Raw genomic sequence first — 26666 nt, 5'->3', positions numbered from 1 at the left:
TCAAATGTGGTTCTACAGGGACCATGGCCGTAACCCCCCAAGTTCACAGCATGGTACACTGACTAACAGTCCTCCGTAGGGTGCTCCCTGGAGGGGGAGGCATCTCCTGCCACTGGTCACCTCAGAAGGCACTGTATTCTCACAAAGGAGGCCCAGGAGAAGGGACTCAAGGTTCTCCCGTGGTCTGAGCTTTGAAGGGCCCGAGGTCTGGGGGAGCTCCTAATTAGCAGACACACTTGCCAGTGAGCAGATGAGGATGGAGGAACCCAGGCAAGGCTGTTTTCACTCCAACCCCTGGGCTCTCGGGAGCCACGGGAAAGGCCTGTGTCCAGGGCACAGCCCGGCCATCACAGATCCCAGCCAGCATTAGCCAACACGGACAGCCTAGACTCCATCTAATTGTGACACTTACTTCTGTTCTGTTCCCCATCCAGAATGTGATGGACTCATTCAGATATTATGGCCTGTCTCAAGCGATACAAATTCAGTGATAAATGAAGTGTCCACATTTGGACCAGAGCATGAAAGGAGAAACAAGGCCTCATGTTCAGCATGATGGTGGTGGCCAAACCCTTCCACCGAGTGAGATGAACCATGATGGGGGTGAGAATCCAAGGTCCTAGGTCGGCCAAAACTTCTTCCTTCAAGGTTGGCTGGGGTGTTGCAGACTCCCTACCGCAAACTAACTACACGGCCGTCAGTGGTGGACATCAGCTGCAACAGACACGGAGTCAGCTATTTATGCCAACATGGGTTAAAAGTAAAGGCCGGGGCAGGGAGGCCTGCACGGCTGCTGAGGCAAAGCACAGACCCGTCTCTGAATGCCCACTGGCTGGAGAAGAGAGGAAGCTACGGTCCCCTTTAGCGGTCGCTGTGTCAACAAGATCCAGGTGAGCCAGCTACTTAGGAGAAGGCCATGTTTTCCTGATACTCAGAAAAACCAGCCTCGTAAAGGGAACACAAGAGTGGCATGGATTTTAGACCCCCTTAAGCCACTTTATGAAGGCAAAGTAAAGTAAATGGCACAGGGATGTTGAATGCAAAAAAAAAAAATTAAATAAGTAAACGGTGACTGCTTCCTCCAACAGCGTCCCCTGCAGCTGCACACCCATGAGCCTGCCACTTTCTCACCAGTGACCGCTGGCCAGGAAGTGCCATCACGCACGTCACACAGTGACAGCCAGGAACCGCGTGAAGAGCACGTTTGTGTAAAAGCAGGAATCGAGCAAGATGCTGCAGAATTTGACTTTACAAGTTTAAATACTCCATGAAAAGAATCCCTCAGCAGCCGCCTAAATCAATTCGCATCTCACTTCTTCAAAACAATCAAATTTAATAAGGGCGCATTTGTCACCAAATATAAGGAGGACCAAACAGGTTCCTCAAAGCAAGGATTTTAACAGGTATCAAAAACCAGTGGGTGATGTGCTAACAAAGCAAATATTCCAAAAAATTAGAAAATAAAAATGACTAGGATAATACATGGATCAAGGTAACTGTTAAGTTTTTGCTCTTTAAAGCGATGGAGACAGTACGGAGGGCAATCTGGATATTTCCAATGCAGGGTGTGCACAGCCCACATTTTCAGACGCAACAACATGCTCACTGGGCAGTACAAGAGAAAAAGAATAAAGAAAAAGGAAAAGAGGAACAAGAGAAAATTAGAAACACACAAGAACAAAAATGATTTTGACAGCATGTACAAGAATTTATGTGAGTGTGTGAGGCCAGGGATGCTGGGACGGTGAGACCCACACTCACCTCCTGCTCCAGGGAAGGCAGGGGCCTGAGGGGAGCGGCGCTGCCGGGGGACCCCAACGTGATCAGCGCCCCTAACCAAAACTCCACCTATATGCGTCTAGGCAGCTTTTGAGCTACAAATTGTGGTCGCATTTCAGGCTGGACAGTTTTACTCACTTCCACCAAGAGTAGCAGGAGAGAATTAGACTGTTCCTGTACCAAAGCATTGTTTAAAAAATTAATGACTGTGGAATAGTAAAAGCAAAAATTGAGTAAAAGTGACTGGAGGAGAATGTGGTTGACCCGAGCTCACTGGCCACGTTATCTCACTGACGTTAAGATGCTGGCTGAGCCCTTATGGTACCAAAACAGACAGACCCACCAGGAGGGAGGTTTAATGCGCTGCTGTATTTTGATGCCGGGAGCCATGCCTGGTACACGAGGTTCTGGGTAAACAATGGTGACAGTGTCAACCACTATGGGCTAAGCACACATCCAGCTACTCCGCGAAATCCCAAGGGCAGACTTCAAAAGGCAAAAACAAGTTGGCATTCTCTGGTGGGTCTGCAGAGTCAGAGCCAAGCAGTTGCTGAGCAAAAATGTCACCAGTGCCTCCTATGACAAAAGAGGAGGCACTGGCCTGGGGCTGGGGCAGGGCTCTAGGCTTCCACTGCTCACCAACCAATCTGTCCAGGGGGAGAACGTGGTCTCTGCGTATGTTGCACCTATGCACCTACCTTGACTGACGCCTGGGGGCTCAGCAGGAGGTGACATGTTAGGTGAACGGAGCCAGCCTCGGTGTAGCACAGTGCTGGCAGCTATGCCCTCAGCAGTGCCCAGGCTCCTAAACCTGACACCTCATCTCCAAGGAGCAGAAGGGGAGTGCAGGCATGAAGATCACAGGGCCCTGTGAGGACAAGTACAGGCCATGACATGCCTTGCCTCTTCCTTAAGCCATAGAGTTATGTCCGGGAGGAACAGAAAATTCATCCAGAGCCCGCTAGGCACCTCACACACGTGGGGGACTCGGGTCCCCTCTGCCTATCACTCACAGGGCTGGTCTGGACATTCTTTTTTTTTCAATTCTCTGGCATCTTCTCCTCCAACTTACCAACAACCAGAAAGTAGAATCTGATCTTAGTTAATTTCAAGAATCACAGAGCACCGCCTCCACAGTGGGCCCGGCAGCCGTGCCAGGTCCTCCGACCGTCACCTGTCAGACCGCCATGAGTACTCTCCAGACTCAAGGCCTGAGGCCGTAGGCCGTGGGCACACAGCTTCCCTCACTCTCCCCAGCAAAGGGGGACCACCTCTCGGCAAAGGCATGTCACCCTCTTCTGCACGAAGGACAGCACTATAGATACACGGGGAAACAGAGCAGATGGTGGGGGGGTAGGCAGCCCAGAAGAGCTCGTCTGTAATTCCGAGACAAAGTGGGGCCGTTGACTTAATCACAGGGACAAAGTGAGGATGAACATTTCCCTGCTCTTTCCCATACTCCGTGATACGCCTTTCCCTGCATAAGGAGTTCATTCGGAGGTCCCTGGCGGTGATTCTGATGTCCCAACATGGCATGCTGGCTGTCGGGCAGGAAGAGAGGGCCTGAGCCGAACAGGTGCTGGGCCTGGGAGGCAGGAGACACCGGCTCCAGCCCCAACTCAACCAGCGCCTCGTTCTGCCTCTCGGGATTCAGCATCTCATCTACAAGCAAAGGGATGAGACTATCTTAAGACAGGCTGCCCAACATAAATGAAATGAGAGCCATGTAAAGAAAGTTTCCCAGTTGCCACATTTAAAACGGTAAACAAAGAAACAAACCAACAAACAAAAAACAATTACTAGAAAATGATTTTAAGAACAAATCTTAACCTACTGTATGTAAAATACTATCATTTTGACATGTAATCAATATAGGAAGTGATAAGATAGTTTACATTCTTTTTACTAGACAAGTCTCAGCGTCTGATGTTCATTTGACCTACAGCAAATCTCAGCTCAGAGCAGCCTCCTCCCCAGCTCTCCTAGCATCAGTGGCTGTGGCTACTCTATTGGACAGCAACTCCAGGGGTCCCACCAGGGTCCTGGCTGAAAAGCTGGAGTAAGTGTCCACAATAACCCTAAAAGGATCTCTCTGAAACAAAGGCGGATTCACTTTTAAATGACTGTAAACCGGCGGGCTGCACCTCCCTCCACCCTTGGCTACAAGAGAGTCCTCTTCCTTGCTGATCCCTTTCTGGATGTAGGGAAGAAACCCGGCACACAGCCAGGGTGGACTGGCCTCCAGGTAAACTTACCTGCTTTCTGTGTCCAGTCCCATGATGTCCTCCTTCTCAAATGGGATGCAGAGAAGGAGGATCTTGTCCCCAGAATTGTCGGATGCACCGTCCAGCCACTTGGACTTGGGCAAGATGAAGAGTGACTCAGTGAAGTCGTCGATCTTCTTCTCCACCACCCTGCAGTCCTCGTAAATTGAAGGCCACGTTGGTGCGCGGCTGCTCGGCCACCTCCCCATACAGCAGAAAGTCAAAGAGCTGAGAGTCATAGAGCGTGGTGCCATACAGCTCCTCTGCACGTGGAGCTTTTCGAAGCCTTGGCCGAGAGGCAGTCAGTAATGATGACAAGGCCCAAGACCTTGCGGTGGGTCTGGAAGTCGCTCCACCCATTCTTGGGCGCATAGTGGTGCCTGTAGTGGATACAGTTTGCCCACTGGGAGCTGCACGGACTGATCTGACTCACCAAGGTGATTCACTTATAGATGCAAAAGAAATTCTCCTCTGAGATGATCCCCACGTGTTCGACCACCACGGGGAAAGTCTGGTGGTCCTCAGCATACTGCACGTAGTCAGGGATGCTCATGTTGCAGGCCCTGACGAGAGGGGAGAGGAGATCGAGGTACATACTGTACTGTGGGCTGCAGGCCCATCTGGGTTGCGGTGACCTGGTGTGTACCAACCAGAAGGCAAGGGAAGCTCAAGTAAATCCGGGGGTACAGTTTGTCCTCAGAGTCTTCAAATGGCTACCGTAGCTCGGATCACATTACCCAGCTTTTGGTCTAGGCTTCCTGCCCTGCAGAGAAGGGTCATTTCTTGTTTTCTGTTTCCAAGCACCTACCAAGGCCCTGATGCAAAGTCACTGCTGAAAAATGCTGAATAAGGAAATGAACAAAGGAAGTGCTTTCCCCAACCTCCTTCAGCAGAATATAAAGAAAAGTACTACAGTGGGATCAAAAGATCTGTTTTTCTATCCAATTTATTTGAACTCCTAAGCTTCAGAATAATGGATAAGAAAACTTGCCTTGTGGAGGAGGGTACAGTTCAGTGGTAGAGCACGTGCTTAGCATGTACGATGTCCTGGGTTCAAACACCAGTACCTCATTTTAAAAAATGAAACAAATAAATAAACCTAATTACCCTCCTGAAAAAATATTTTTTAATTCAAAATTCAAAAAAAACCTTGCAATTGACACAACATTGTAAACTTGACTATACTTCAATTAAAAAAAAAATCTTTCTCTTACATGAATATATCTGGATTACAGAAGTTTGCAAATGTAAAATGCCTAGGGTACCACCTGCATAAAAAGGGGTGACTGTACAAATTTAGTATCGCTCCTTTATGAGCTATATTTCCTTTGGGGGGGTTATAACTTCTTAGAGCTAATTTTCTCAGATTAAAAAATATAAACATTACCTGATTCTCAGGACTGCTGAAGAATCAGATAACCCTATGAAAGCATCTGACCCACAGAGGTTACTCAATAATGTTTGTTGAATGAATGAATAAACCAGCAAAGTGAATGCTGCTCCCTGCCACAGACCATCATAATGGTACTGCCTGGAAATCCCAAGCCCACGTTCCACCCGTCTCGACACTAACCATGTGGGTGACCTGGTCAGGCCTGTGTGATTCTCTAAGCCCCAGTTTAATCGTGAATAAAATTAGGGCAATAAAACAAACCTCAAATTGTTAGTGAGTCAGTAATGAATTGTACCCCAAACTTTCAAGTTGGAACCATTAAGGAAAACTATACAAAGGGTCCATAGGCCCTCTCCATATTATCTCTTACAACTACATGGGAATCTACATTATATCTCAAAATAAAAAGTCTAATTTTTTAAAGAGGCTATTGAGGTTAAATGAGCTCACTGTCTCAAATAAGGAACACAAAGCACAAATAGGACAATGCCCAGCACATGAGATACACTCAGTTAACATTCCCACTCAACCCATCGGTCCCTCCAACTTCAGAGCAAGAGGATGGGTCCTCGTGGCAAGAGGCCACTGCACCTGAAGCTAACAAAACTAATGGTGCCCACTTCCAAGAGCTCCTGTCATCACCCTTGTTCTAATTTTCTATTTGTAATTTTTTTCTTTTTATTAAATAGCAACTCCCAATTGCATAGCCTTCACCTGACTAGATATCATGATGGCAGCCCTTCAAAACCTGACCACAGAGATCATGATGGCAGCCCTTCTTGGTGAAACAATAAAATGAAAAGCCATTTCCACAAGACCTCTGTGTAAATCTACTAGGGAACTTAATCCTGGACTGAGGAAGAGGACTGGGGAGGAGGGGGCAATCAGGCGCACAGAAAACTATGGGCCACCTGTCCCACGATGGACTTTAGACTCAACCCTCACCCTCCAGGAAATTCAAAATACACACCGACAGATTGCTATGGACAAGATTTTTTTTTTTTAAACAAATCCCTGAATCCCTAGCAGGTCTTATTTCTACCGAAACACAAATGGATTATGTGTATAATGTTTCACAAAAGCCCTAAAATATTATCACGCCAACTTGACACATCAAGAAAAACTGAGGTAGAGAAGTTTATCACATTGTACATGATTAGAGAGAGGCCACGTCAGACACCGTATTTAAATCCAAGCCACTGCTCCAGTGCTCACACTAGAAAGTGTGACATACTGCACCTTTCCTGCCCTCTCCCTGCAATAAATCTCTGAAGAGTCTTTTCTGTGCCACCTGGAATCACAATCACATCAATTTTCCACAAAGTGCTATGTCACTCCTTGGAGGCTGTATCAAAATCTAAAGGGTTGGGATGGGAGGAGTGATTTGCATTTTCTGTTTCTCAAAGGAAACATGGCTTTAAAAGAAACTGAAAAGCACATATCTAGTCTAAGCCCTCATTGTGCAGAGAAAAAAATGGAGGCTCAGAAGAGATGAGGAAAGGTCCTTATTAATAAATATATCCTCAGCGCAGCACCAAGCCAGCCCTGGGCACTGCTGGGGGAGGATCTGGGAGACCCAGGAGAATGAGTGTTAGAAAAAGGAGAGAGAATAAGCATAAAAGGCCCTGTCTCTACACCACCATACCATGGAATTCCACCAAATTACCAAGTAAGGGTGCAGCCAATATTAAGGTGGGCTAAGCAGGTTATAGAAACCTGGAAGTCTCAACCATATTGGAAATTCCAACATTTACTATGTTTTTTTCCCAGTTCAAGCATCAACTCAGTGGGAACTCTGTTCCAGGGACTACACGAGGCCTGGAGTTCTCCCAAATACAGACCTCTATTACCACGTGTACAAACCACATAAAGGCCACCAGAAGAAAAGCACCCACAGATGGAATTACTGAAACTGAAAGCAGCCAACCAGCATATATTACTAAGAAAAATGGTGCTCCTAGAAATGGACTCATGGACATAGAAAGCCAACTGTGGTTAGCAGGCAGGAAAGGGGGGATTAACAGATACACGTTAATAAATATAAAATAAATGACAAGGACCTACTATATAGCACAGGGAACTATATTCAATTTCTTGTAATGAGTTGTACTAAAAACAATCTAAAACATATTTATACACATATGCATATGTTCATAACTGAATCTCTGCTGTACACCTGAAACTAACATTGTAAATTGACTACACTTCAAAAAAATTAATTTAAAAAAATAAGTAAAAAATAAAAGCAACGCCATTAAGAAAAAATAAAAGAACACTCTAATCCCCTTAGCTGTAGCTGCTGAAGATTTTTGGTTGCAAGCACCAAGTCCACTGGATCACTCCAGCACTGGCTGTCACTTTTTCTGACCATCAGAGAGTCACTTGGCTTCACTGAGGTTAATTTTCTCTTCTGTGAAAGGCTACAGTTGCAACTAATGATGTATAGAATCTCATCATTCACAAGCCCAACAATTAGTGTGGACTTCCCATGGGCCAGGCTCTGGAGAGATGAAAATATAGGGTCCCAGTTATATTCATGGGTAGAAGAAGTTTATGCCATAAAGACATTAATTCTTCCTATTTTGATAGACAGATTCATTGCAATTCTGATTAGAATTCCTACCAGATTTTTCATGGAATGTAACAAGTTAATTTATGGTCAAGAATAGCCAAGAAACTTCTTTAGAACCACCACTGGGGAGGGGTGGATTGGTCATTCATTTCCACTGGTCTTTCTGATGTGATGAAAACGTTCTGGAATAATAATTGTTGCACAACTGTAAATATGCTAAAAGCTGCTGAATTGTACCATTTAAATGGGTGGACTTCATGGTGTGTGAACAATATCACAATAAAGCTGTTATATGAAAAAATATTTCTTGACAATTATTTTTCCCTCTATACTACTTAGTCTGCCCCACAATTTAAGAAAAACAAAAAACCAAAACAAACCAAACTGTGCCAGGAGCTCTTTAGGACTGCAATGTCCCTGGGTCTCCAACGCCTCTGGTGGTGCTCTTCCTGTTAACACACCAAGCTGGGCTGCGCTAGTTAGGGAATGTAACTGTCTTTTTAAAATCGATGGTCACACTTTTCACCCTGGGAGAGGGAAGGAAGGAGGATGACACAGCCTTATGCCTTCAGCTCATTTTTAACTGAAACAAGCCCTGCTTTCAACACTGTAATCCCTCTCACTATAAAAACACATGACACCAACAAGCACCGCCATCATAACACCTGAAAGTGTTCAAGGTACTTACCTGGGGCAGAAACACTGAGGGAGGAGACAGAAGCTCGCTTGGCACTGAGGATCCCTTTTCCCGACTCCACCAGTAGCTGGGCTTTACAGCCGGAGGCTCTCAGCCCAGGGAGCAGTGCAGACGCCACTGAGCTGTTCCTCAGGGAGCGGGAAATGAAGACCAGGGCAGCCCCGGAGTCGCGGGGCAGGGAAATGGGTGGAAATGCGGGCTGCAGGCCCGCTCGGAGGCCATCCCCAGCCCCAGCCCCAGCTGCCCCGTCCGGGTCCGCAGACCCCGCCCGCCTGGGACGCAGCCCGCCCAGTTGTGGGGACGGGCCGGTGGCCGAGGAGAGGAAGCCCGGGAGGAGAGGACTCGCGGGCGAGAGAGGGGAAGGGGACGCCAGCAGCGGACTGAGGGGAGCCCGGCTGGGTGAGAGGCGGCAGGTGCACACCTGGCCCCGGGAAGCTGTGGCACTGGGGCACTGGTGCAGGTGGCGCGGTCACAGGGGTCTGGCCCGAGCAATTCAGCTGAACACAGGCTGACTCGCGCCCTCGTGGTCTGTGACACGCGGACCGCCCTCCCGCAGCCACCTGACCCCTTTCCCGGGAGACCCCACATTGCACTTCCACAGCCAGAGGCACCGGCCCCGGGCAGGAGCTAAAGGCCTGCCGGGCGACAGAGCTGAGAAGCCTTTGGGGCTAATCCCCGGCTCCGAGCTGGAGCTTCCAACCCGCGGTCCAGCTGACACCGACCGCCCATGCGCAGGAGGGCCAGCAATCCGCTCTGGGTTCTGCGAGAGAAGGTGGGGCAGTGAGGGAGGGGGAGGAGAGGAGGGAAAAAGTGGAGGGAGACAGATGGACAGGAATAGCAGAGAGAATGGAGGGATCCTGAAAGGGTAAGGTCCTAGCGAGGATGGAGAGAAAAAGCTTTACCTCTGGTGGCACCCTGAAGAAGGCGGCAGTCCTGCCTCTGTACCCTTCTGTAACACTTCAAGGCCCGCAGCTCAAGTTTTACCTCCCTGATCCAGCCCTCCATCCGATGCTGCTGCAGAACCCCTACGGGTATCACACCTGTTGCCCCCACGAGGAGCAGGGTTTTCTGTTGGTCTGGGAACCAAGCACCCGCAGGTGTTGTCACTCAGAACTACCTTGGGAAGAGTACATATTCCCGTTTTACACGCTGGGAAACAGGCAGGCACGATCTTTGCCTTAGCTCCACTGTCCCAGGTGTTGGGCTGGCAGGGAGCGGGGTGGTTCAAGATCAGAGCCCCAGACAGAGCAGACTGCCTGAGTGTTGGTGCGTAGTCCCCATCCGTCCTGGGTAAACCACACTCCACCCTAGTGGAACCATCAAGGGCTCACAGTAGTTCCCTGGGTGTGGGAGAGCTGTCCTCATGTGAAGGAAAAGCCCAGCTGGGCTAACAAGCTAAGTCACAAATCTAAGTGTGATGTGTCAGTTTACTGATCTAAATTCTGCTGGGCTAACTCGTAAATCTGAAGTTTAGTGTCAGTTTACTGGGCTAACAAGCTAAGCCGTAAATCGAAGCTCAACAAGTGTCTATTACAAGTTGACAAGCACCAGTGTGCTGATTCCTTGCTTTTTGTTGCTTGAGCCTTATTGGCTAATACACCCTTACTTGTAATTAACCTTTTAAAACTTCATGTGTATGTCTTGGAGGTGGGTGCTCAGAACTTCGGAGCAGAAGCCCCTCTGAGCCCGCCGGCATAATAAATCTGAGTACGCCAACACTCCGAGTGGTGATTGTTCCTTGGCTGGCCTGTTGTTTCCATAACACTCAGTTCCAGTGCCCAGCTTGCTAGGTATATAGGAGTGCTACCAAATCCAAATTCATTCTCTTCAGTGCAGGACAGGCCAATAAGTTGGGAGACCAGGTGTTGGGGCATGGAATAGCAAGTTTCTGTAGACCTAGATGGCAAACTAATGTCCTGGAAAACCATCTCCCCAAGTCAGAATTCAGGCTCTTTTCCTACGTGCTTGGTTGTTGCAATCTTCTTGGTGTAGGAATTCCTTCTTGTTAGAATCCTTTGTTCTTGCAGCTATCTGCCTGGGTCAAATCTCTGTAAACCTCTAACAAAACAAACGTTATTTTCTATTCTGCAATTTCTTATCTTTTTATGAATGAAAATGTGTTAAATATACTTAAAGATCAGAGCCTTCAGAATAGGTTCTCCTGTATATTTCAGGCTCTAAGCAACATTGTTTTACAAGCAAGATGAAGCCTAGGAGACAGAGCATAGGGTTAAAGTCAAAGGAAAAGATCTAATATGGAGTCAGATTTGTTCTGTTCTATTACCCAGGCAGAAGCCACTTGAGGATTTAAATCCCTTTAATTTAAAAATAACTAAAACTTTAAAGGAATTTACATACATAGGTGGGAATGTGCATAGCATATCTGGAAAAGCACCCAAAGGATAGTAAAAAGTGGCATCTCCAGGGAGGGCTGGAAGAACAGAGGATGAGGGAAAACTTCTTTCACTTGTGTATTTTTGTGCTGTTTGAATTTTTTTTAAACATTTGCATGTATTTCTTTTTCAGTTAAAAAAATGTGTAATGGAGCAAAGGAGTAACTAGCTCAGCAAATACAGCAGCCATGGAATCACTGAGTCATCACTTTTGATTTAAGCCAGGAAGCATTTATTGACTCTCACCTATGTGCCCAGTGCTGTTTTAAGACTTCTTTTATTATTATTATTATTATTAATTATTATTATTATTTTTATGTTTATTATGTTTATTATTTTTATTATTACTATTTTTATTATTATTATTATTTTATGAAATAATAACAAGGTATCCCTCACTCCTGCCCATGGCTGGTGGAAAACCAACTGAGTTTTTATTGAGTTGTTTTCCAAGGAGTAGAGATGAGTTATAAACTGAACACATCTTCAGGGCAAAACAGTCGGAGTGGTTTTCCAGCACTCCAGACAGCTATGAAGGGTTTTCAATAAAGGTGCCCAGAGGCTGAGAGAGAAAGCCTCGAGGACCCTATAAAAAGCTGCCCAAACTGTCTTCTCCATGGCAATACTGAAATAGGAAAGAACAAATCTGACTCCATATTAGATCTGTTCCTTTGACTTTAACAAAGCCAAGTTAATACTCTCCGGTCTTTTCATGGGTTATGATGTCACAGAGAAGATGGACAGGTCAACAAGGAACCACTCTGCCGTGATCACGGAGCCGGGGAGTGGGATGGGCGGCAACATGTGTGACGCAGCTGTAGCCGTGCCCGCGTTTCTAGGCAGGTACCCAAAGTCGCCTCGACAAGATGTCAAACAATTGTGCCCACGTCCTCATCACCTGACATGTATTAAAGAGAAATGGAAATGTATAAAAGGCCAATACCCTTGGTGGGTACACCGTCCAAAGTGCAAAGTCACAGTTTGACAACTGGCCATCTCGGTTCCCTGGGCTTCATTCTTGGAGAACCTTAAAAACCACTCCTCTGTCCTTAAGAAGTGCTGCATATTTGTCCTATCTTTGGCTCAGGGATGGAGCACGTTCAAGTGAACTTTAATGTCTGCACAGATTTGACTGTCTTTCTCCAGGTTCACTTGTCCATTCTAAAGAGGCCTGAGCTAAGTCCATCCTCCGTAAGATCTATTCCCTCCAGTGACTGCTCATTGAGCCTGCAATTAAGGGCCAGCAGAAAAAGAATGTCCTTAGCTAAAAAGTTCACCCACCCTTCACTGCTTTCTTAATCTCCTCTCCTGGCTAATTGCAACAGACTATCACCTCCTTCCACCAAGCTCCCCAACTATGTCAGTTTGTCTCCCCAAAGAGAAGGTAAAGTCCATAAAAGAGGAGACAACTCCATAGTCACCTCTGAATTCCTAGCATAAAGTAATGTTAAGAAATAGAACTATGAGTATGGCTTCTTTCCTTTAAAACCTTTCTGGTTATTTGATTGAGACCTTGGAAGACAGGTGTTTGCAGTCAAGTATCTTGATCCTCAAGACTCTGGAGGCCTTTTTCGGAATGGCTGCTCACTGATTCATTCAAACCACAGCTTCTCATTCCAGGAGTAGCTGTGATTCTCTACCAGGTGTTTGTGGTTACTCTCATGCCAGAAGAGCTTTAAACTATATCCTTACTTTGGATTTGTTATTTTTCCCCTCTTCCAAAAAAATTGACTTTCCTTACTGTCTTACCTTGAGGAATTTTTTTTCATAGTTAACCCTTTAGTAAACCATGCTTCTCGGGATGGGCTTGGCCTTACATATGATCAGTCATCCAACTCCCAGTGTGAGAAGACTCGGGCTCAGCTCCTACCCTCCTGTCAAGGCAACTGAAACTCAGTACAGGAGCCAACAGGCACCCCAGGGCTTCTAAGGCTCGTGTATCACCCAGAATTCCTGCTTTCTGGTTTGTCTTGGCTTCTGAGGATTTCCCCTCACTTTCTTCACAATTAGCTGTGCAGCTTGAAAGATGAAGAAGGAAGGTTTTATTTCTTAATCAGCATTTTAAGAAACTTGTGTAATGAAGGTTTTCACGAGTTTCTAGAACCCTCCGTTGCCGAGACAGAAAACACACTAGATATTTTCTAAGTTTAGCAATCATGTGTATTTTTTCTTTTCTTTTGTTTTCTTAACTGCAAATAGACATTTTTTAATTTAAAAAAATAAGGCCCCAAATAGGATAGAGATTTGAAGGGGCATACAAAATTAAAGGGCAAAGACAGAAAAATGATAAATACTCTACAAGGTTAATATAATACTTACACTATGGATCAGATCAGCAATTCTCAGTAACAGCTAATTGAAATATGTCCATGAGGTAAAACGTCTCTCCTGTCAGGAGATGGCTAACAGAAAATAGAATTAAAACAACAAACTAAAATTCTAAGTCTGGCGAGGTACAGAATTCTACCAGCTAAATGTGTCTTCTTCTGGAAAAGAGGGAGGCTCACCAGCTCTTTTCTGTGGAGCCTGAGCCCAGGGGATGGCAGTGAAGTGAGCTCTGTAAGTACCCAATAGCAAACTTGTGATGAATAAAGAGATGTGAGCTTTGATGACAGAGATGATACTACTATTCACTTGTCCTGTAAAGTATGTCTTCACGTTCAGTGATCAATACCTCGGCGTCCTCAGGGATTAAGATTATAGGAAAATTCACAGCCCGGGCCCAGACCTCCTCTTTGAGCTCATGACAATGCACTTAGATGTCTCAAAGGCAACTCGAGCTCCACCTGCAAAGAGCTGACTTCACGGTGCTCCTCCCATAGCCATCCTACCCAGGGCCCCTGGTCGGGGTGCAAGGTCTCCCTGCCTCTCCCAGCTCAGGCCCATCACTCACAGATGTGACTGGACCCCACCTTCAGGGCCCAGATTTCCTCAGTCACCGAGTCCCACCACCCACACCTGACCTACCAGTTACTCACTGGCACTCACTCAGCACTGACTGTGTGCTGGGGACCACGCTGCACACTGTGCACACGTTATCTCACTGGATCGCCACAGCAGTCCTGGGAGGTCGGTACATCACTTCTTCAATTGATTAGATAAATTGTTTACTTCCTTGAGTGCATCATCCAAAGTGACACAGCTACTCAGCCACAAAATTGGGACTGAAAACCACTTGAAAATTCTACACTTCTACACCTGGCAGCCACCCTAATCTGACTCATCACATCACCTCCTGCAGAGCCTTCTAAATGTTTCTAAGCATTCTACAAGACAAAAGTGATCTACGAGAGCACCCCACTCCCCTACTTAAGATCTGTCAATGACGGTCCACTGCCCTTAGGAGAAAGCCCCACTGGGCCTGAGCACAGCCCAATGGCCCGGCATCCGCGTTCCCTGCGCTGCATCGCCGCCTCACCCACCACACAGATCTACACGTGCCGTGTCCAGGACAGGGATGCTGACTCCGTACAACCCGGGGCTCGTCTCACTCAAACAATGATCACCTTCTTCAGTGTTCACCCTCTTCACTGCTGACGGTCAGAAAAATATTTTCTCAGGATGAATCAATATCTTTTTCCTTACAACTTCCTGTCATTGATAATGAGCTCCATCCAAAATACAGAAGACCTAATTCTCAGTCTCCTTATCTGTAAAGTGAGAATAACAAGGAAATATATGAAGTTTTAAGTGAAATAATATACATGTGAGGCTGAGGGACAATTCCCAACATACAGTAAGCACTCAATATGTGCTTACTTAATATTAATAGGAATATATTGCATTCCAGCAACCTTAACTCAATGTTTTATGGCTTTGTCCAACAGACTACAGACAAACATTTGGACGAACACCTTTGAGCAGATCAGCCCAAGCGTGCTGGGAGAGGTAAGCACTGACTCCAGTTACAGCTGCAGCCAACCAGCACTACGGGGCTGGGGCAGTTTGCTCAAACTCTTACATGTTGCTTGAGAATTTAGTTGTCATTAATGAATAAAGACAGGTGTTCTTTAGTCAAAATTCCTGAAACATATATCTTCAAAGATTGATGCAAATTTGATTTCAAGTACAACAATCTCACTAGAAATTATTTGAAAATGATAGTCTTAGCTCCTCTGCACATCAAAAGGGCATGATCTTAATGTATCTGACTACACCAAAAGTGTTGTTTAAAGGAATTTAAGATGAAGCCATCCTAAATAAGCTCTCAGTATCATCTTCACATAGCCCCACCCAAGGGTCTCATTTCTCACTTCCACATAGGTGTTCAGGTAGTTTAACCTGGGTCTTGGTTTCTTATAACACGGGGGTGGGAAGAGTTGTGGATAGATTTATGTAGCAAATATAAACCTAGAGTATTTGCTGTGTAGAAATCCTAGAAATAAGCAAATTAATATATAGTCCTACCCTCAAGAAGCTCAGCCTTTCCATTTACAACAGCATTAAAAATAAAATGAGAGATACATTTAACAAAAATTTACAAGATTTGTACATTGAATATTTTGATGTATCACCGAAATAATACTTAAAAGACCTACATATATGGAACACATCCCATGTTCATGGAATGGTAGACAATATTGTTAAAAATGTTAGGACTCCCCAAAGTGAGTTACAAATTCAGTGGAATCCTTATCAATATTCCAGCTGACTTCTTTGCAAAAATTGAAAAAGTGATCCCAAAATTCATATGGAAGTGCAAGGGGCCCAGGTCAGCAAAAACAATCTTGAAAAAGCAGAGCAAAGTTGGAGGACTCACTTTAAAGGGTACTAAAAAGCTATAGTACTAAGTCAGAATGGTACTGGCATAAGTTTGGATAAATAAATCTATGAGACATAATAAAAACCCAGGGGGAAAAACTTACATTTACAGTCAGTTTTCCACAAGGGTGTCAACAACACTCCATTGAAAGAATAGTCTATTCAACAAATGGTGCAGGGAGTGCTGAGTATCTGCAGGCAAAAGAATGAATCTGGAATCTGGACCCCCATATTTTAAATAAATAAAAATTAATTCAAAATTGATCACAGACAGAAACGTAAAAACTAAACCTATAAACTTTCTAAAAGAAGACACAGTATAAATCTTTGTGGTCCTAGGATAGGCTTTGGTTTCCTAGATACAATACGAAGAGCACAAGTGATAGAAGAAAAAACAGATAAACTGGACTTCATCAAATTTAAAACCTTTTTGTTACAAATTACATCATCAAGAAAGTGAAATGACAGGGGAAGTGGGTATATCAAGTGACAGAGTGCATGCTTAGCAAGAAAAATAAAATAAATCAATACATCTAATTACCTCCCCTGTAAAGAAATTGTTTTAATGCTTAAAAAAACTAAAGTGAAAGGACAATCTGCAGAATAGGAGAAAAATTTTGCAAAGCATTTATCTAAGAAGAGACTAGTATTCAGGATATATAAAAAATGCTTACAACTGAACAATACAAAGAAAATCGACCCAATGTTTAAATTTGGCAAGGATTTAAATAAATACACAAATGCCCGATAAGCACATGAAAAGAAGCTCAGCATCACTAGCCAAATCAAAATCAAAATGAGTTCTCATTTTATACCCACTAGGACGGTTTTAATCAAAACATGGACAATAAAAAGTGTCGTTGAGGAGGCAGAGATACCTCATTTGCGGCCAGTGGAAAGGGACAATGGTGCAGCTTCTTTGGAGAAGTCTGGTGTTTCCTCAAAAGGTTAGAGTTATATGGCTCAGCAATTCCACTCCTACATGTAGAGTCATCCCTCAGTATCCTCGGGGGGTTGGTTTCAGGAACCCCCCACCCTGGATACCATAATCCAAGGATGTTCGAGTCCCTTTACAATCAGCCATCTGGATCCATGAAGTGGAAATTACAGATATGGCGGGCCAACTGTACAGCCAACAGAATGAAAACATATTCTCACAAAAACTTGCACATCAATATTCATGGCAGTATCATTCAGAGTAGCCAAAGGTTACAAACAATATCCATCCATCAATGAATGGATAAACAAAATTACCAAGAATAGGCCCACAAACTTTTGGTCATTGAATCTTTGACAAAGGAGGTGAGAACATACAATGGAGTAAAGACAGCCTCTTCAGCAAATGGTGTAGGGATAACTAGACAGCTGCATGTAAATGAATGAAGTTAGACTACTCCCTCACAGCATACACAAAAATAAATTCAAAATGGCTTAAAGACTTAAACATGTAGACAAGACACTATAAACCTCTTAGAAGAAAACATAGGCAAAATATCTGACATACATCTCAGCAATGTTCTCCTAGAGCAGTCTACTCAAGCAATAGATATACAAGCAAAAATATACAAGTGGGATGTAATTAAACTTACAAGGTTTTGCACAGCAAAGGAAACAGTAAGCAAAACTAAAAGACAACCTATGGAATGGGAGAAAATAGTTGCAATAAATGAGACTGACAAGGGCTTAATTCCCAGAATATATAACACCTTTTACACTTGATAAGAAAGAAAAACAAACAATTCAATTCAAAAATGGGCAGAAGGCCTAAAGAAGCTTTACTCCAATGAAGACATACAAATGGCCAATAGGCACATGAAAAAATGCTCAATATCATTATCAGAGAAATGCAAATCAAAACTGCAATCAAATATCACATCTCACCAGTCAGAATAGGCATCATTCAGAAGTTCACAAACAATAAATGCTGGAGAGGCTGTGGAGAATAGGGAACCCTCCTACACTGTGGTTGCAATTTGGTGGAGCCATTGTGGAAAACAGTACAGAGGTTCCTCAAAAGACAAAACATTGACCTCCCATATGACCCAGCAATCCCACTCCTGGGCATATATCCAGAAGGAACCGTAATTCAAAAAGATACCTACACCCCAATATTCAGAGCAGCACTATTTACAATAGCAAGACATGGAAACAACCTAAATGTCCACTGACAGATGACTGGATAAAGAGGTTGTAGTATATTTGTACAATAGACTACTATTCAGACATAAAAAAATAATAAAATAATGCCATTTGTAGAAACATGAATGGACGTGGAGAATGTCATTCTAAGTGAAGTAAGCAGAAAGAGAAAGAAAAATACCATATGAGATCGCTCACATGTGGAATCTAAAAAAACAAACAAACAAAAAGATAAACTTATCTACAGAACAGAAACAGACACACAGACATAGAAACCAAACTATGGTTACCAGAGGGGAGAGGGTGTGGGAAGAAATAAATTGGGAGTTCAAGATTTGCAGATACTGAATATGTATAGAGTAAACAGCAAGTTTATACTGTATAGCACAGGAGAATATATTTAATAACTTATAGTAACTTATGTTGAAAAAGAATATGAAAATGAATACATGTATGTTCCTATATAAATGAAGTGTTGTGCTGTACACAAGAAACTGATGCAAAATTATAAACTGACGCAACATTATAAACTGACTAGAATTCAATGAAAATATTTTTAAATAGAGAAAAAACGAAAAAAAAAAGAAAAAGGATATTATAAAACCAAAAGAATAAAGTACTGACTGAGGATACAACATGGATGAACCTTGAAAGTTTATACTAAAATAAGCCAGACACAAAAGGGCAAACAGTGCCCTTTTAGGTGAACTGTATCTAAGCCTTTATTGTACTATTCCAGTAAATTTTCTGGAAGTTTGAACTCTCAAAATCAAAATAAAATGTATTATTCATTAAAAACCTAAAATGATTCCTCACAGGAGGGCTTTAATTATTAAATGCAGAAATGCATGTAAAGCTCCTGGAACAACAATTTACACGTCCACACACAGTCACTGCTGTCACTGCCACTCAGAGGGTGGTGCCAGCGCTGATGAGGGCTGCCTCCAGTTGCTCCCCTGCAGACAGGAGTGAGAGCCTGGGCTCTGACAGGAATGGTGACCGGGAACATGGGTTAGACAGAGCCACGCCCCAGACTTTGTATTACCCAACTTTCTTATACAAACTGCTCCATGTAACATAAACACGCTACAGGGATGTATCTTACGACACAGGGAATATAGCCAATGTTTTACAATAACTATAAATGGAGCATAACAATAAAAATTGTGCAATTATTGTACACCTGAAACATATCATATTGTAAATCAGCTATACTTTTATAAAATGTTAAAAAATAATTTTAAAATTTTATCACTTCAGTATTCAATTCGGTTTTTAAGTAACTAATAAACAGCTTAGAATGTATAAAACATTTAAGTGTGATAAGTTTGTTTACATATTTATTTACTTTCAGCCTCCTGCTAAAAGAGGAATTAAACAATTTTTAACACAGCTTAACAACCATAACAACAAAAAGACAAAAGTTAGAGTGAAGAGAAAATGGAGATTCAATACTTAAATGAAACCAGGGGGAAGTAAACTCATAAAAACGAATGCCATGAAGTCAGGGTAAGTGTTAAAGGCCGACTAGAAATTCAGCCGTAAGATTCTTGGCAGCTAAAGCAAAAAGTAAAAGATGATGGGGCGGGTGGTACAGCTCAGTGGTAGAGCGTGTTCTTAGCGTGCACGGGGTCCCGGGTTCAACCGCCAGGGCCTCCTCTAACAGATAAATACACCTAATTACCTACCCCCCCAAAAGAGCCCCAATGAAAAGAAAAAGAGAAATTTCTTTCCTAAGAAAACCTGATGTTAAATTTAGATTAAATACTTGAAAAAAAAAAGAAAGAAAAATAGAAAAAGATGAGTGACACAAGTGATAATGCCCGTGAGATAAATCTGCGGTGGCTGCTGGCACTTCCCCATGTCCCACGTGGGAAAATCTGAAACATCTTTCTCACCACTCAGAGTCATCATCAGCACACCCCACCCCTCTCCCTGTTAAATGCAGGAGCACAGGCGGGGCCCGGCCTTTGCTCTCTCTGTGTCAACACAGTGAGACAGGATGGAAGGGGCCAGAGCACAGCCATTCAATGAAGGCCACAGCAATTAACATCAAAATGGTGAAGGATTCAACCCCCAGTAGGCCTTGAGGCTCAGGATGAAGAGATTTTACTTCTAGCAGATCTTGAGCTTCATTATACACCCGTTGTAATAGTAACATGGTGAATAACACGCCCCAAGGCACCATGGCCATCCCAAGGCTAGCCACAAAAGATCAAACGGTGGGAAATGGCCAACTCCCAGGGAATCCCAGCCCCTTGCCCTTAGGCTGCTCCTTCTAATTATTAGCATATAAAACAACCAAGCCCACGAAAACCAGCAACACAGCGCCACCTCGCGGTCATCACTCTCTCTCCCTCTTCGGAGAAGGCCCACACTTTGTCTGTGGAGTGTGTACCTACTTTTAATCTGAGCACCCAACCCCCACACCTCGTGGCATTTCTCCTGCCTTCCAATGTGTCTCTGTGAATAAATCTACCTTTACTCAACAGTGGCTTGCTCTTGAAATCTTTCCTGCATGAAGCCAAGGACCCACGTCTGGTGGGGCACATTCCAGGGGCTCAACCAAAGCCTGGGACACAGCCCTTCCCATGCCCCACTTATGTTTTCTTGTATCAACAGGACTGGGATGTGAAGGGAGTTCTGAGGCCCCAGCTAAGGGACAGAAGTAGCCCCCAGGACCAAAATGGCTGGCAGCCCCTCCCCCAGCAGGGGCCCTGAGGTCAGCCCGGTTCTCTGTGGTTCTCTGTTGTGCTGACTCCCCAGCCAGAGAGCGTTCTCCTAGGCCTGTCCCCACAAAACCCTTCTCTCCAAAATGCAAGCACATCATTTCACAGTCCTCTTATTCAACCAGGAAATTTTCAGCCCACTTTTTCCTTCCCTAGTAAAGAATCTATCTGTCCTCCCTCCCATCCCACCACTTCTTTCTTTGTGAGAACTCTGTACTCCCCATACACCATCCTGAACGCAGGTGCCTTGCTGGCTGGGACCGAGATGTTTCAGTCTCACACAGCCTGCATCCTTTCACTTTCCCCTTTCTACCTTAAAAAGCCTTTCCTGAGTCTCCCACCCCTCTGATTCTGAACTTCACAAAGTGCTGAGGTTGCATGCAGTCACTGTGTGCAAACCTCCCAGGTTTTGACTAGGTTTCCTTCACAAGATCTTCATTTAGGAGCTTCATCAAGAAGTTTAAAGAGTCTTTTCTTACATCGGAGTGGAGGAGCCTGCATAAAATTTAAATGGCCTTGAAGAGAGAGTTAACCGGGGACAGAGAGGTCATAGGTTTTAGTCAACAGTGTCACGAGGCAAAATGTTCTTCGAAGGCACAGAGTGGCTTCTGAACACGGAGTCGGGAGGGAGGAGGTGCCAGGCTGTGAGTGGGATGAGTGACACTGGGTACGCTACCCCAGCTGGGGAAGTATTGGATTTTGTTCTAGTTTTCCAAAGAATTTCTTACCACCTTTTCTCTTATTGTTACATACCATTTCCTACGGATTAAGAAAATCAATGTCAGTCATTTGGGCCACTTGGTAGAAGCTACACGATGCCATTCACAGGGCTGGGATGTAACAGCCACACCAGTCTAGGTTGAAAGACCAGTGGGGGTATTTCCAAGGTAATCACGGGCATGCAGCAAACTCCCCAGCTTCAATTACCTCATCTCAAAAGTGGGGCCAATAAAACTACCAAGCAAAGTGCGTGATGATTATGGCCGACATCTGTTTACTAGGTAAGTGCCCGTGACAGCTGACACTGAATTAAGAATGAATATGATCAACGAGGCACAGTCAGCCTGGTTACATGCACCTTGCCTTCATGCCTTGGTGCAGGAGCGGAGTTTGTTTAGCTGAAATGAACGCCCCCAGAGCAGCCCCGAAGGGAAAGCTCCCAGCTCTGCACGGCGAGGCGTGTTCCTTTCCTTCTCTGAGCTGATAACAGTTTACAGTCGTCTGTTTTTACATTTATCCCTTTAGTACCTGCCTCCCCTCGGGAGTTTTTGCTTAAGCAGAACAGGTCCAGGTTTGTGTTGCTGCCTGCCGGATATTCTGGGCTGGGAGACAGGCGACTCCACATCTGGCTCTGGTGCTGAACGGAGAGGGCAGAAAGCCCAGGGGCCCATGCTGAACAGAGGCCCCTGCACCCAAAATTATGGTCTGACTTTGGGCAAATTACACCGTCTTCTTTACCCTAAGATTCCTCATCTGTTCATGAAAATAACTGCCCATGGCACGTAGAGTTTCAAGGATTAAAGGAAATCACCAAATTCACAACCTATTCAAGGGGCTACCAGTACGTCCTCAACAGGCACATGCTACCTTTACGGCTGTAACACACGCTAAGCGGGGCGGAAGGACACAGTGAACACTGCTAAGTGCCTGTTAAGTGTTTCATGTGTGTTATAATACTGTTTAAACTTACAACAAACCCAGGAAGAAACGAATATTATAATGCATATTTCACAGATTCACCAACAGTTTAATGGAGGTTACACTCTAGTCCAAGGTCCTTTGGTGAGGAAATGGCGATTTAAACCTGAATCTGAGCCCAGGCCTGGGCTACACCTCTCTCCAATCCACCTCACCACTTGCCTATGAAATCCACCTGTCCAATACACGTTTGCACAGGTCAGCTCTTAAATGCAAAGTGTGCCACCGTTTGTCAATGTTTGTTAATTACCATAAAGTGCTCTCAGAATCCGCTACAGAAAAGACAGGTTGACCCACATCCCTGCCAACAAAGAAGAGATATTCTACCTTGCGTTCTCCTGTAATGTGCAGAAACCCTTCCCTACACCACCAAATTCAAATGTATGCTTCCTCCATGTTTATGTTTGCACACGGCTTATTAAAGTAGAAGGTACCTGCAGTAATTCCATCTCGTTTCCTTTGCAAGTTTCCAGATTATCCACAATCAGTCTGTGAATGAAAATACTACAATGTGAATTAAAATACTACAACCATTTCAGTAAACAAAGAATGCTGAAACCAAGTCATCAAGGCTGCCGCCACCCCCCAGTGCGGACAGACCTGAAGCCCAGCCTCTACAGCCACTCACAATGCTGCCCTCTGAACAGACTCAGAATAAGAAGACAGGATAATTGCCCTAGATAGCTAGGTGCTTGTCTAAAGAATGAATCCAGTGAGGTCAAATGATACATACAAAGGCACTAAATTCTTTAACTTGAGATGCCTGGATTTCTTTAGATAACAAGCAATCTTTTATTGTTCCAACTCCCTGGTCTTTGTTGTAAAGCTCCTATATAATCCTAGTTCCTCCCCTACTTCTTGGGAGCAGTCCCTCAGACAGAATTGAAGGCTGTCATCCCGCCTCGAGTCCTCCCGCCTAATACAGTGTAACCCTAAACTTTCAGGCTACACATTTCTTTCAGTCGACAAGTCCCAGAATAGACACAACTCATCAATTCTGTAATGGAACACACTGGATCAGGAACCAAAAGCGTGTTCTAGTCCAGAAAAAGTACGGGTCCCTCTTCTTTCTGTCATTATACAATCCCACCAGAACTCATTAATTTGCTGTCTGCTCATCTGGCAACCAAACTCAGAGAAGAGTCAACTCAGCAGAGTGCTCTACTCGGGAGAACACCCCGCAGCAGCACTGCAGGCTACCTGCCCTCCCGCACGCTCTGCCGACCCCTAGTGTCCTCCGTGGAGACCAGGCCAACAGAGGTGTTCCCAACAGCTGCAAAGTCCCACAGATTAAATAAAAGCATTATATTTTCTACGATATGTTATGTATATTACCATCTCTGAAAACAGCTTTGCCAGAAGCCCAAATTTTCCACATTAATCTGCATAGGCAATTCTGGCCCCCAAGGGAAAACAAGACTTATGACGATGCTAAGGCCTCCAAAGTCCTCTCCAGGACCATCAACCAAACTGCCTGCAGGCCTGCAGCTGCAGGCGGCTACATGTCTGTTTTTAAAGCAACCCCTTCCTGCCCTCGGGCGCTACAAAGTCCCTCTATGCCCTCCCATCTCAGGGTAAGAGCAGCCACTGCAGAAACTTGCAGGGCAGCACTGACAGGACTGGACACAGAGGATCAGAGCTAAACTAAGCCTTCTGATGACACGAGCTTGTCACTGTGTCATTTTACAGATGAAGGTATATATAGAGAGTTGGGGTGATCTTGCTCAAAGTCACACAGCTAATAAGTGGCAAAGTCTATAACTCAGCTCCACCCTCTGGCGTGACGCTCCAGCTGGGACACCCACAGGGTTCTCTCGTGCCTGCCTGACCAGTCCTTTACTGTCACTCATAACCCACCACAGTGTCTGACCCTAGCCTGACTTTTCAGCCTCTTCTCCCTCTAGTTTCTCAGGAACAAGGCTGCTCGGGCCACTGTGTGACTTCCGGCTCCCCAAACCCTCAGTGCTCAGGGTGGTCTTGCCTGTGCAACCAGCACCCTGCTCAGAGGCTCTTCCTCCCCTGCAGGAGGATGTTTCCACTCTCCGCAGGGACACCCCCTCAGGGAAGCGCTCTTCTCCCCCTCAGCACGGCAGGTGTCCCAGGCCACATCCCGAGCTGCCCCATTAGGACTGCCTGTGCCCAGGTCTGCTAGTCAGACCAGCAGCCTCAGAGCCAGGGATTATGCCCGGGTCTCCCTGCAAACCTACTGCCCTCCTCACAGCCCCCAGCCAGTAGGTCACCTGGAAGTCACAGCAAGTGCCCCACCCAAACCCGAAATCTCTTCATTTGCCAGCACCGCTGATGACTGGTCTCCAAAGTTTGGTCAGTTTCACACAAAACAGCAGCTTCCACTGAAGCTGAGGGTTTTCACTTCTGCTCCCCATCCTTAATGGAAACGTCAAGGGAAACCAAAAGACCTTTTCTCAACCCTTTTCTGATGACACATTCCCACCCACAATACTCACATGCTCAAGAGCTTTGGGTCCACGTGATTTTGTTTCCCTTATGCTAAGTGGCTCAAAACACTGCAGGATTCTTTCTCTTTTGAGAGTATTTGTTTGTACTGAGTTTATTGACTTTAATCTCTTTTTGTCTCTCTCTTAATTGTCCCTAGCAGTTGCCACTACTTACTCCCTTCAGCAGCCTCCCTCCCATCATCTAGTCTAGGAAATCATCTGTGATGAGGGGCCCGGGGGCAGTCACAGAAGATGGAACAAAGGTACAGAGAGGCTACATAATTTGCCCGAGAAGATCAGCTTCAAGCCCCAAAACTGTGTGTCACGTCCCTCTGTTTAACACTTATGCTAAACTAGTTAACTTTTTATAGATTATGGTTATAAACAGATGAGGTATCAAAATACATAGAAGGACACACATCAACTCTAAGATGTTTATTAACTCCACTATCTTGTTTCTATTTATTTTATTTCTATTAAAAAATATTAGGAACCTCTGCAGTCAATATAACAAAATGTTAATGGGTGTTAAATCCAGAATATAGAGGCGTAAGTGTATCATTACTCATAAGTATTTGTATGCTCACAAGACAAAATGACTTGAACGTCTCTCTCCCTTCCCCCTACTCGCTACTGGCTCTCACCTGAGCTCCCAGACCACACATTTAACAGCCTTTCACTTTATCCACAGCTGAACTCATCAGGGTTCCCCCAAAGTTCCCTCTGCAGCTTTCCCTCCTCAGAGCACAGCAGGACCATCATTTACCTCATTAATCCACCCAGAAACCTGGGCCTTACTCCATCCTACTTTCATAGACATCATTCATCCTTTCCTTTTTACCATCTAAACATGCCTAAAATCTGTTCGTTTTTTCCCGGTGACTGTCCCACTGACTGTCCCACCGCTCAGGTAGAAGCCATCAACACTGCCCACCTGGACTCACAAGTCTCCCAAGTGGCCTTCCAGCTGCTCTCCCCTACTTGAGACAAATTGGATTTTGTCACTCCCGTTCTTTTATGACTCTTTTCAAACCTAGTGTTCTTAGAAGAAACTCCAAGTTCTTCACATGGTGAAGGTGTTTGCCATGAAACTGTCAGCTCAGGGAGGGCAGGTCCCCCCTCCTCCTTGGCCCTCCTCTTTCCCTAAGCCCCGCCCTCTCCCTCGGCCCCGCCCTCTGGCACAGCGCTGGCTCAGGAGGACCTGCTGAGCTACACCAGCCTGTATTCTAACCCTGGTGTTCAATTCTTAGCAAATTGCTTCACTTATCCATACAAATCCAAGGTAGATTAGAAAGATTTTAGATGTTGAGCTAGACTATTGATTTGGGGATTTTGCACTAGCAACCTGCAATTACATGTTCTAATGATTCTGTCTTCTTAAAACCACACCCAGATTTAAGGAGTTATTTGTGGAATGTCTTCGGAGTAAAAGGGACTGTACTTTTACAGACTTTATGTTGTATAACATGAACAACCCGGACAGGGTCACAAATGGAACTGCCTCACAAGTGACAGAAGACAGGTGAGAGTCACAAAGCAACAGGTCTCAAAGACGGTAAGAGCAAATTTGTTTTGCCAACCCCCCCAAAAATGCCTGAAAGAACCAAAAATTCTGAATTTTGAAAGTAAATGATTATCATATAGTGAAATAAAATAAATAATCCTCTTCATCAGGGTTTCAAGATCTGACTCCAGATTTTTTAGCAGGCCGTACTGAATCCTAGCACAGAAAAATCAGATGGACTAGTGGTGAGTAAGTTCCAGGAAAACTGCAGTAATTCCTCC

The 26666-nt window shown here is 44.8% G+C and overlaps 1 pseudogene; it reads right to left on the bottom strand.

Moving 5' to 3' along the window:
• The window catches only part of LOC141577679 (trafficking protein particle complex subunit 9-like), a 141119-nt pseudogene that overhangs the window by 52979 nt on the left and 61474 nt on the right, over positions 1-26666 (bottom strand).

This window comes from Camelus bactrianus, chromosome 5 (genome assembly GCF_048773025.1).
Source record: "Camelus bactrianus isolate YW-2024 breed Bactrian camel chromosome 5, ASM4877302v1, whole genome shotgun sequence".
Classification (NCBI taxonomy): domain Eukaryota; kingdom Metazoa; phylum Chordata; class Mammalia; order Artiodactyla; family Camelidae; genus Camelus; species Camelus bactrianus.
This window is presented reverse-complemented; position numbering and strand designations above follow the sequence as displayed.